The following is a 12,972-nucleotide window of genomic DNA, read 5'->3' as shown; positions in this document are numbered from 1 at the left end:
AATGATCTCCCATCTGTATGCGATGATGTCGAAATCTTGATGTATGCAGATGACACCGTGTTATACACCCATGGGAAAAACGCAATAGAAGTCGCCACAAAATTATCAAAGGAAATGGAAAATGTTGCTAAATGGCTAAATGACTCCTGTCTTACTTTAAATGTTGGAAAGACTGTAAGTATGTATTTTACCAATAGGTACAAACTTAGAGAGTGTCCTGACATCTGCGTAAATGGACAAAAAATTTAAAACCTGGATGAATTTAAATACCTGGGCGTCACGCTTGATCCAACTCTTGACTTCAAAAAGCATATTAAGAAGATGGGTAACACACTGAAATTGAACCTTGCAAATTTTAGACATATAAGAAACTCCCTCACGGTTGAGGCATCAAAGACCTATTTAAATGCAATGATTCTGTGACACTATTCGTACTGTATGTCAAGTTGGTCCCAGGCAGGTAAAACAGCCTTAAGACCACTCGAATCATTATATAAAAGTGCCCTTAAAATTCACGATAAAAAAATACGCCAATATCACCACTGTCATGTACTTACTAAATATAATATGTTAAATTTGGAAAATTTAATCATGTACTCAAGTGTTTGTCTAATTTTTAAGATTATTCATAACGCTGCTCCTCCTCCCTTGAGGAACTTTGTCACACTCAGCTCAGAAAAAACAACACGAGCCACTAGATCAACCACTCGGGGGGAGTGCAGAATTCCACAACGCAATACCTCCTTTGGAAAATCATCCTTCACTTTCATGGCCATAAAACAATGGAATAATCTTCCAACAGAACTAATAACATCCACACTTTCTCCCGTCTGACAAAACATTGGATCCTTACACAGCAAACTTGCAGACATTAGTAAATTAGTATTGTGGGTGGGGGGGGGGGGCTTTGTTTCAGGGTTGGGATGTGGGGATGACTGTGTTTTGTATGTTTTTACTATTTTTGTATTTTCTACTTTGTTTTTTAATGTCCTCTCTGTTTTACTGTTTAATGTACTTTCTATTTTACTGTCTTACTTACCTGCCCAGGGACTACGGGTGGAAATTAGCAAATTGCTATAACCCGGTACATTACATCTTTCCTTGTTTTATATAAGATTAATGTTCTTTGTACACTGTCCCTGTTTAAATAAACTAAATAAATAAAATAAATAAATAAATACCATGGTGAGGGAGGAAAAATAAGAGAGTTCAGTCATACTTCTTCGCATGCTTCTGTCACAAACACCAGAAAGAAAAGCTGTCATGTCTATTGTGGTGAACATACCCATCTTAATTTCCATCAGTATGTAGGATATGTGTGAATACAAAAGTTTGGGGAGAGGTAGAGGTCAGCAATATTTTTTAAAATAACAATGAAAAATGAAATGAATCTAGGTATTGCTCAATGCACTGTGCCATTAATGCATGACAACACTTGCAAATATGCTGAGAGAACATGTTGCAAAAAGGGATGAGGGAACTTTTTCCAGGAAAAACCCAGTGGTCAACTGAGTCATCAAATTACATTTCTTAAGAAGCGCTTTTGTTAAGGAACCCATTAGCAAGTTCCCTCTAAAGCGATGTCACATAATTAATTGGGGTGTAAAGAATCATTGGTTCAAACTGATCCACCAATCCAAGATACATATATCTAAGATACAATCTGATGCCAAACTGGTAAAAAAAATAAAAAATTAAAAAAATAAAAAAATTAGGGGAACCGGTCAAAAATTGATATGGCTGTCAAAAACTGATGCCTCTGTCAAAACAACATGGTCCCTGTTTTCTTTAGTGTGGCATTGCATGTGTGTTATTCTTCAGCGTAAGTATTGTTATTCATAACAAATAATGCCATTAGATGACCCACATAGGAGCAAGTGAGTGAGTGGAAAACATCACTTTTAGGATTTGATAGAAAAAATGTGCATCTATACAGTTACATTCTGCAACTAACTTTTTTGCCGTTAAGTGAAAGGTTTACTGCCACTGCAAAGCAGCTACAAAATATTACCAATTGATTGTATTCTGGAGCCACAAAACACATAAATGCACTCCAAATGTAATTACAAATAATTATATGTAATCATTTATTCATGTGATACTGGTACAGGTATTATGGCAATAATATGTTGATGGCAGCATGCACATGACAAACAATGAGAATAATGTATGAATGGTGAATGGCTTATAATGGTGAGAATATGATGATGGAACATATGGCAATAGAGGTAATTTGTACAGTGTATATAGGCCATGGCATATTGCAGAAGGAATCTTAGCAAGAAGCAACTTTCCAGGAGCTAATATTATCCCATTTGAACTTGACTATTTGATTATATGGAATCAAAATCTAGAATGAGTATTTGGCAACTTGGGTTTTTCTAAACACATTGAAGTTTGTTAGCTGGCTAGCCATATAATAGTATACCATTTTAGGTTAGCTTAATAATTTGAATTCTTAGTTGACTGAATTTGTATTAGATTTCATGTAATGTCCTGCAAAATGTGCCAGTGTGACCAACATCTTCCATAAAATTCTTCAGTCTGTGATTTTAAAAAAAGCTTTTTGTGAAATTTCACCACAGCTAGAAGCTGAAGTGCTAAAATGGAAGTCACATATGGATTTGTGGGAATTTGACATAATCAGTGACCACCTTAACCTGTTCTCCAGAAACACGACAGCAACTGGACAAGGGCATCAAGAGTGCAATGATTCAATGTGCTCAGAAACAAACATCCCACTTATCTACATCTATGTGCTATTTCACTTAAACAGCAGCACTTATCAAAGAATCCCATTGGAAACAATAAAAATACATCCACTGACAACATTGCCTTTCTGTGGACTAGCTATTTGCATTCTGTGTTTCCAAAACAATATTTCATGTCTAAAAATAGTCATACGCCAGCAGAGAAAGAGAACTGTAAGGAGCAACGTCAGTATGTCAGATCTTTGTTTTCTCCCTTCCCTCCTCCTACTCTCTTGTTTCCTTGCTTTTTATAAGTAGGTGAGCTCTCCAGAGTCCTCTGCATATTCACCTGAATCACACACGATGTGATGCAATGCGACGCAGCAAGAGCCAGACTGTTACCCTCGGTGGCCAAGTGAGGTGCAAGTCATTTTGGTCAGAGTCCCAGTGTCATTTTATTTTAAAAAATGTTCTGGCATTGGATATGTTTGCTAGAGAGCAGCAAACATGGGAAAGGAAAGCTTAGCAGAACTCAGTCACACAGAAAGCAAAGCCTATCACCAAACCCATATGTAACACTATGGAAATTTAAAGGGAAATTATTTTCTGTCTGGGTAGCATAGACATTAAAGTGCTATCTTTTAAGTATTGCGAGTGAGTGTTTTCTGTCTTTTTGACCTTCTGTCTTTTTGTTGAGCTGTCAGATGAAGCTTCTTACATTTGACTGGCCTTAGACATGGCAGGCAGGAGTGGCCAATGTGTGTGTGTGTGTGTGTGTGTGTGCATTTGTATGTGGGGCCTGGCTTGGGGGAATGGGACAGAGTCGCCAGAAACAGTGATGTGGTGCAGGGGAGTTCTGGAAAATGGGGTGGCTGATGAATTTCTCTGGAACATTCTGGCTGCGGTGAATTCTCCAGAGAAGCTGTAAAACAAAATAGAAAGAAGAGAGGGAAACAGTTATGGGAAATAGAAGCATGAATAGAAAAGTAAAGAACAGTGTAGAGGATATAAATCAATAAAGAGGAAATGGAGCAAGAAGCAGTGAGCAGTATGAAAAAGGAGTGGGGATGTGGCAATAGGAAAAAGAAAGGACAGCGGATAGTAGAGAAAGAGGGAAAGCAGCACAATTACAAAATGATATGATAATATCAATCCTACTTGCACATCACAGAGCATCACAGAAAAAGACTCTTATTCTAAAGAAAATTATGTAGAATGGATGGGTGTGGAAAACCAAAGTAACATTAAAGTTCTTTCATCATAGTCTGACAGATGTCATTTCTGACATTCAAACACATCACTAGCAAAGCAATCTAAACAGATCTATGACCTATTGTAGATTGTAAAAGAATGTGATAAAGAAGCAAATGCGCTTAAAGGATTACGCAATGCATTGATTTGGGATGGTATATATGCCCTGGGTCATTTTTCTAAGAATTTAATATGATTCAAGCTGTCAGCTTCTAATGAAGAATAGAAGCGACTCTCCCAGAGAATGTCCTCACAGAAAAACAGACAGAACTTCCAGGTTTTCAGGCCTTATTTTTCATTGTCCTTCAAAAATGACATAATTACACTCTTATACATGAAATCACGAGAGAAATCATATCAACAAGCACACATATACATCAACATATGAGGTTACACACTGCTGCATAGTCCAAAGGTAAATATTTGATCATTTTCTATCACCGGATTTTATTCACAAGAATGAAACTGTCTGTGAAACTGGCCCATAATGTTGTAGTGCTTGCATTGAATTATAGACAATAATACTAATTGCATGTTTGCTAAACTTTCAACATCTAACTCTATTCATCAGAAATATAATATGTCTGTCTGGGTATATGAACTTGTGCTCTCGCTCTATACGCAAAAGAACTCCAGTGGAAACAAAATTGTCTCATCTCATTCCCATGGGTGTCACACTGTGTGTGATATGCCTTTTTAAAATAATTTTGGATGGGTGGGTGTTAGCTCAGGTTGATGAGCAGTGATATGACTGCCTATTAGAAAGTATTATCTGAAATGTGTGTATGTGTGTATATGATGAGCGGGGATATTTTTCGGTTCCAGCCAGACAAAATAAGGAATTAAGAGATCCAGAGATTTGTCAGGGAACAATTTATGTTATTTGGCTTGTGCTTGAAGTAGTAGTAATTTTTTAAAATTTTACTGTGAACAATCCTGCATTTTGGACCATCCTGACTGAGAGAGAGAGAGAGAGAGAGAGACCTCCTGGCATCCTGACCTCCTTAGTGCCTTTTGCATGATTTGAACTCAGAGACGGTAGAATAATAGGGTATTGCTTTAAGCTTCTGTCTTTTTTTTGTTTTTCATTATGACCTAGAAAACACATGCTGGAATCTCAAAGACCTATCTATATCTCTTTCTTTCTCACTCTCTATAAAAGAGTTAAACCTACAAGGAAGTGAATTCTCCATGGACTGTGTGTGTTTTCCGCAGCTACTACTCAAGGTGATGAAACAGTGTAAACAAAAATAAATTAGGCGTGATTTTCAAATGCAGCCCTGCCTCTAATGTTAGTAGATTCAACATATTGGAGAGACGCAAGTCTCCCCTGCAAAACAAAAAAAAGAAAGATTAAAAGGAGTGCTTTTTGATGCAATTTGCATCTCTTGGCTTCAACAGGTGAAGCAATTAACATCCTATCATGCACTGTGTCATGTACAAAAATGCTGAGCAGGTCAGTTGACGTTGATCTTGGATCAAGTTGGCAAGAGGAAAAGATCTAAGAGACTTTGCATGAGGGTTCATTATTGGGGCACAGGTGGCAGGAGCTTCAGTCACAAAGACTGCTCAACTGGTCAGTGTTTCAATAGGAATAGTGACTTATCTGACTTTAGATCTATGGGAAAGTCATCAGTAAATTAAAAAAATTGGTTGAAAATTGTGGTCGAAAATGTACATTCCATGACTGTGATGCTCATGCATTAAAAACCATAGGCACTGGTCTACAGAGTTGTGGGAAAAAGTGACATGGTCAGATGAGTCATCCTTCACCATATTCTTGACAAGTGGGCCAGTGCATGCGTGGCATACACCAAGAGAACAGGGGGTCCGGTGGCTCTGTTATGCCGTGGGGGGCATTATCCTGGCATGGTTTGGGTACAGTTTTCCTCTTAGAGGGAAAGGTCACTGCAAATCAATACAAAGTTATTCTGACTGATCACCTTTAACCTATGATGAAACATTTCTATCCTGATGGGAGTGGTCTCTTCCAGGATGACAATGCACCCATCCACAGGGCACAAGGGTCACTAAATGGTTTGATGAATATGAAAATTATGTGAATCATATGGTATGGCCTTTGAAGTCACCAGATCTCAACCCAGTTGAACACCTACGGGAGATTTTGGACAGATATATGACAGCGCTCTCCATCACCATTATCAGAACACCAAACGAGGGAATATCTTTTGGAAGAATGGTGTTCCATCCCTCCAGTAGAATTCCATTGAAGCTGTTTTATTGGCTTTTGGTGGCCCAACATCTCACTAAGATGCTTTATGGTGGTTTTTCCTTCATTTGTCACCCATCTGTATATATATATATACACACACATACACTCCCCAGCCCATGCTGTAAGGTTCCATTTGTTCTCTTATTAATTTACTCATATATTCTTCTCTGAATTCATTTTACCTTGCTTTTATTTTATATATTTTTAATTGCTTTTATTATATATGTTTATACTAGGTTATATTATATATATTGAGTCAGAGACATAGGCCAAACTTTAGGCTTACCAAAATCAACTGTTTCGAACATCATTAAGAGAGCACTGGTAAGCTCAATAATCAAAAAGCTAGGCCAAGGAAGAGCTCTACTGTTCATGACTGAGGAATTCTCACCATAATGAAGAAAAACCCCCAAACACCTGTTTGACAGATCAAACACTCTTTAGAAGGCAGACGTGGATGTGTCAATGACAACTGTCTGCACAAGACTTCACAAACAGAACTACAGAGGCTACACTGCAAGATGCAAATCACTAGTTAGTCACAAAAACAGGATGGCCTGGTTACAGTCTGCTAAGAAGTACCCAAAAGAGCCTGGAGCGTTCTGAAAAAAGTCTTGTGGACAGATAAGATCAAAATTGACTTGTATCAAAATGATGGCTAGAGAAAAGTATGGGGACCAAAAGGAACAGCACAAGATTCAAAGTTCACCCTTCATTCAATAAACAAAGTGGTGGGGGTACTGGCTCACTTGTCTTCATTGATGATACAACTGCTGATAGCAGCCGCAGAAAGAATTCTTAAGTGTACAAAAGCCTCTTATTTGCTCAAGTTCTAGCAAATGCCTCCAAAATCATTGGACAGCACTTTATCCAGCAAGACAATAATCCCAAACATAGTGTAGCTAAAGCAACAAAGAAGTTTTTCAAAGCCAAATACTGGAAAATTCTTGACTGGACAAGTCATTCACGTGATCTGAAACCAACTGAATATGTGTTTCATATGCTGAAGAGAAAACCTAAGGCAACTAGCTTCCAAAACAAGCTGGAGCTGAAGATGGCTGCAGTACAGGCCTGGCAGGGTATCAACAGAAAAGATAATTAACACTTGGTGATGTGACAAAGCACTAAACTTTCATTTGCATAATATTAACATGTTCCAAATATTATGGTGGCCTGAAATGTGGGGATTATGTATTAGAAGTGCTATACATTGAACATAGTGAAACCAAAATGTATAAAAGACGTTTTAACAAAAGCTGAATATCAGCACTTTAACCACATGTGAATTGTTTGATTTACAAATCTAAAATTGTGGAGCACAAATCCAAATCATGTCCCAAAAAGTGGCCCAGGGCTGTTGATGCATGAATAATTTAGGCAACATTTCAGCTCACTTTTGAGAGGTGCACGCCTTGTAATAAAAAGCCATTGTGACCTTCCCTGTCACATGGCAACATTATCTGTCATTCCTGCTCTCTGCTCTGGTATGATTGTTTTTTCTGCAAGCCCTACTGTTTTGACTTTACCCCACCCCTTTCCCTGATTTTAAAAAATAAGCATACACAGGGAAACCGTGTTAGGCTTACACTTCTCATCAACATTGTGAGGTTAAATGCAAAAATATTAATTGAGATAGAGCAGGTCTGTTGTTGTTTCCATTTGCATCTCAGTTTCATTTGTTATGCCTTGTCAAATCAACCTATCTCTCTCTCTCTCTCTCTCTCTCTCTCTCTCTCCTTTGTTTTCAGGAAGATGATGGAGGAGGTGTTAGGGAACCAAGAAGTAATGATCAGGGCTGCAACTGTATGTTCTTCTATGCCCTCTGGTTTTTTGTGCTCCAATTCTCTTAAATTTTCTTTCTTGCCAAAACATTTCTCTTTTGTTGCACTCTTAAGAAATGTCAGACAAGCATGATTTATTCACTATAGCAGTACCAACTAAATTAAATAATCAACCAAAAAAAAGATACATTTTATAATGTCACAATCAATGCAAAACATATTGCAGACTAAAAGTATCAATTCATTTTTAGTAATAACAAGGCCACCACAGAGCGTGGCATATGCCCCTAACTGTATGTTGTGAACCACATAATGTAGGTACCCCCCCGCTGTATAACACGCCCTCCTCCTCTCCGCTCACCTTCCCCTAAAACTAAAAAGCCACACAATGATTGTTAATATACTAAGATTTAACAGAAGAATCCAATGTTTATTATATTGAATGAGTGGTGGCGTCACCAATCGAAACCAGCCTTCGTGTGGTCAAGTCCAATTCACCACCAAAAAAATCAGCCCGATTGACAAATGTGTTTTCTGTTAAATGAGCAGAAACCAAATTTAAGATGGCGGCCATGGCAGCCATATTGAATGAGTGGTGGCGTCACTGATCGAAACCAGCCTTCCTGTGGTCAAGTCCAATTCACCACCAAAAAAATCAGCCCGATTGACAAAGGAGTTTTCTGTTAAATGAGCGGAAACCAAATTCAAGATGGCTGCCGTGGTGGCCATATTGAATGAGCGGTGGCGTCACCGATCGAAACCAGCCTTCGTGTAGTCAAGTACAATTCACAACCAAAAAAATTAGCCTGATCAACAAAGGCCTTTTCTGTTAAATGAGCAGAAACCAAATTCAAGATGGCAGCCATGGTAGCCATATTGAATGAGTGGTGGCTTCACCGATCGAAACCAGCCTTCGTGTGGACAAGTCCAATTCACCTGAATGTGTGCTAGGCATTTTGATGACTTGCTGAAACAAGTAGCACCATTCATCAAACATGCGGGAACTCACAGAATTCCCATCTCTACATAAGAGAGATTGGTGTTGACTCTCCGTACATTAGCATGTGAATTCAGCCCTCTGACGTACCGTGACGTAACCAACTATGTGATATTTGGACCAATAGCTGAGAGGGGGAGGCCGTCGCACACTGCACCGTACGAACACACAACACCGCGTCTTTTTGTTCGGCAGTTGTTCTGATTGCTTCGTTTTGCTCAAAAAGTTCTACTTCGTACGAAGTATACTGCCTACTTTACACATCAATTTTGGACTTGCCCCAAGCTCCACTCATTCTGGACTTCTTTGTTTGACTTTTTTTCCAAGGCGTTTGATAAGCTGTGGGAGCCCGACCCACTAGTGGCCATTCTTGGGGCTACAGGGGACATGACCCTGAACTCTGGGAGAGACAAATGGCCAGTGTATCTGGGATCTGTATTGGCCAAAAAACCCATTTTACAAATGTGGAAATCTGAGGCTGTACCAACATTTGAAATGTGGTTGAGAGAACTAGGTGAGATTCATCACGTGGAGAAGCTTAGATTTAAGATCGCTGGAAGGAAAAAAGCATTTGATAAAGCATGGGGACCAGTGTTGGAATATTTAAGGGATCTGAGAGAGGAGGATGGTGTGGGATAAGGATGCGATCTGGTAACTGAATTGATCCGAACTGTAATTTTATTTTACTCATTCTTTCTATTTATTTACTTTTTAAATTTATTTTCTGGCCTATGTGTCTTGCGCTTCAATTACTGTACACTTTAATAAGCTATCTGAGCCGTCATGTAGTCACAATGCCGTGTTCTTTTTTAAGCCGCTGTTATGTTGTGAAAATGAGAAAAGTTATAATTGCTTCTATGTACCACTGCAGACTACACTATTTTACCTTGCAATTAAAATATTTCTTTAAAAAAAAGTATGGCGGCCATATTGAATGAGCGGTGGCGTCACTGAAGGAAACCAGCCTTTGTGTGGTCAAGTCCAATTCAACACCAAAAAATCTGCCTGATTGACAAAGGCGTTTTCTGTTAAATGAGTGGAAACCAAATTCAAGATGGTGGCTATGGCAGCCATATTGAATGAGCGGTGGTGTCACTGAAAGAAACCAGCTTTTGTGTGGTCAAGTCCAATTCAACACCAGAAAATCTGCCTGATTGACAAAGGCGTTTTCTGTTAAATGAGCGGAAACCAAATTCAAGATGGCGGCCATATTGAATGAGGGGTGGCGTCACCGATCGAAACCAGCCTTTGTGTGGACAAGTCCAATTCACCACCAAAAAATCAGCCCGATCAACAAAGGAATTTTCTGTTAAATGAGCGGCAACCAAATTGTTGATGGACGACGGACGGATGCAGCCTCGACATAATGCCCCTCCTGCCTCCTACGGAGGCCGGGGGCATAATAAAAAGTACTACTGTAGGTTTTCACTTTGATGGTATTTATTGTGCACACTTTCATTAAAATGCACAGCGGATAATATGCAGTAAATAGGTAACTTCATTCCTGAGGCACTGCAGCATTAACCTCTTAGTGCAAAGCCCTAAGAGGTTATGCCGAGATTACTGAACTCAGACATTCAGTGCAACTGCAACCAAAGTATGAGTTAAAAACAGAAACGCTTTGTTTTAGTTTCAGTAGTAGACGATACATGACAACTATGCCGAATACGGAATTTCGCCGCGCCACCATTGTCGCTCTGGTCGTTCATTTAACACGCACCCCCTCCCTGCAGTCTCATCTGCAACTACACCCCCCAACCATGACATAATGGACAATATTGTCTATCTGGGCATTCATAAAAACATTCTTTCACCACTCAAAAATCGTATTCTGTCATAGCAACAAAATAAACCCGACAATAGCCCTAATATATGTCAATACAGCAGTGAAAACGCTGCTCACTGAATAACATTACATTACATTACATTACAGGCATTTAGCAGACGCTCTTATCCAGAGCGACGTACAACAAGTGCATTGGTTCACGATGTAGAGGTGCAAAAGAAACACTAGAGTGAAGTAAGGATCGTAGTGCCAGAAGTGACCACATCGATCAGGACTCCAACCCTGTAGAGCAGTGGTGTCAAACTCGTGCCATGGAGGGCCGTGTGTATGCAGGTTTTCATTCTAGCCTCAGATCTTGATTATATAATTAGTTAAATTATTTGCTGAATTAGGGATTCAGGTTTGTGCACAATGGTGACCCGACGTCTATGGTGACCCGCATTGTCTAAATAAAAATTTTCTTATATTCTGTGCTTCAATGCAGTTAAACGCATATGGCTGAATGAGTAATTGGACTCAATTAAGGCAGCATTAATTGGTTGGAATGAAAACCTGCATACACACGGCCCTCCATGGCACGAGTTTGACACGACTGCTGTAGAGTAAGCTGTTCAGCAAACAAGAATATAAATAACGAAATAAATGAGACAAAGTTTTAAAAATTATGTCATTCTACAGTCAATATCTGGGACTAAATATTGAATAAATATACAACCTTACCATTGGTTTTACGCATAGAGATGTCCATTTTGAGAGCGAGTGGTCATATATTGTCTTGGACAATCCATTTGTGAAATATACGTGCATTTGTGATGCCTGGGTACCTTCCAAAATAGCTGTGCATAATACCGCACATGTTGTTTACGGCGTTGTCGCCCTTTTTAGTGCAGTATGGCTTGATTTACAATTCATTTATTCAGTAGGTGAGAGTATAAGCTTTCTAACGATGTATAACATGTCTAATTTTGCTTTTGGAATAGCATTTTATAGGTCAGCGTAACCGAAAATTTTCTTATCATCGCATTCACTTATGCATTCACTCTGTGGTAGAAGTAAAAGACGCTGCACCTAACGAAACGTTGTCAACGATTTTTCGTAATTTCTTGGAAAATACTATTATTATTGAGGACCTCTGGGCATAACTAAGCCATATGGTTGCTGATAGACCTATCTGACATCATTTTCTGGAGCAAAACAGAAGCGGATAGAACTGAGTCATTGATTTACTGTCTCTGTACTGAACACAGATAAAATTTCATCATTGCAATGTAAGTATTAGTGCTCAAAATGTTTAGGCTATATAGGCCTACGTTATTTTTTAAATTGAGTGTCTTTAAATAGGTTAGTGGTATTTTATAATGTGGATATTTCACACTGTAATGTAAGCGTTAGTTAGTAGTGTGATGCATGCAACAGTGATGATGAGAGTGTTGGAACATTGCCAAAATGTGGTGGACGGTGGAAAATGGTTTTCATATCGTCCTATCCCCATACAAGAAAACATACGAGAGTACAGAGTATAGAAATACATACAAGAGTTCATTATTACACATTTAGGTACTGTACAGCATTGTGTGACAATATTTTGCATTAAAAAAAAAATTGATATCAATGTTTCATCTATATGATTTACAATGGACAAAAAGCATTATATTCCTATTTTTAGAGATTTTGGATATGTTTCTGGACCCCAAGCTATTTTAGGCCACAGTACTGACAGAAAGCTTTACCACTTGAAAATGATGCAACAGTGAGTTTCTTGAGTAAAAACAGTTGATTTGTAGTGAAATAAGTGAATTTGTTGTGCTTTACAGCAATGCATAATTTAGACATTTTGGGTAGATTTGGAGACGCTGAGTACACTGCTTAGTTTTTGCTTCACAGATCTTTAGTAGTTCTACATATCCACCCTTAGATTTTATGAACTTGCGGTCAAGAAGTTTTTGATCAAGGACATGTATGCTTTAACCTGCTGCAATCTCCCAGTATTTCATTGCGAACTAAAAAAGAGCAAATTCATTTTAGATTTTTTGCCTAGACAATTGCATTTGTGGCACTTAATTTCTTTCAAAATTATGAATATAAAGTACCATAATCTAAGCTAGTATTGTAAATGGTACAAATATCTTGCTTCATTTAAGCCATTTTTCAAGTCTCTCTGGCGTTCACATCTGGAGTTATAAAGCTTTAAATAGGGTAACCCCTAAATGGGCAAGGATTGGCCAGATTTGGCA

Source organism: Anguilla rostrata, chromosome 8 (genome assembly GCF_018555375.3).
Source record: "Anguilla rostrata isolate EN2019 chromosome 8, ASM1855537v3, whole genome shotgun sequence".
In the NCBI taxonomy this organism is placed as follows: domain Eukaryota; kingdom Metazoa; phylum Chordata; class Actinopteri; order Anguilliformes; family Anguillidae; genus Anguilla; species Anguilla rostrata.
The sequence above is the reverse complement of the archived record's forward strand: the minus strand, read 5'-3'. Positions refer to the sequence as shown.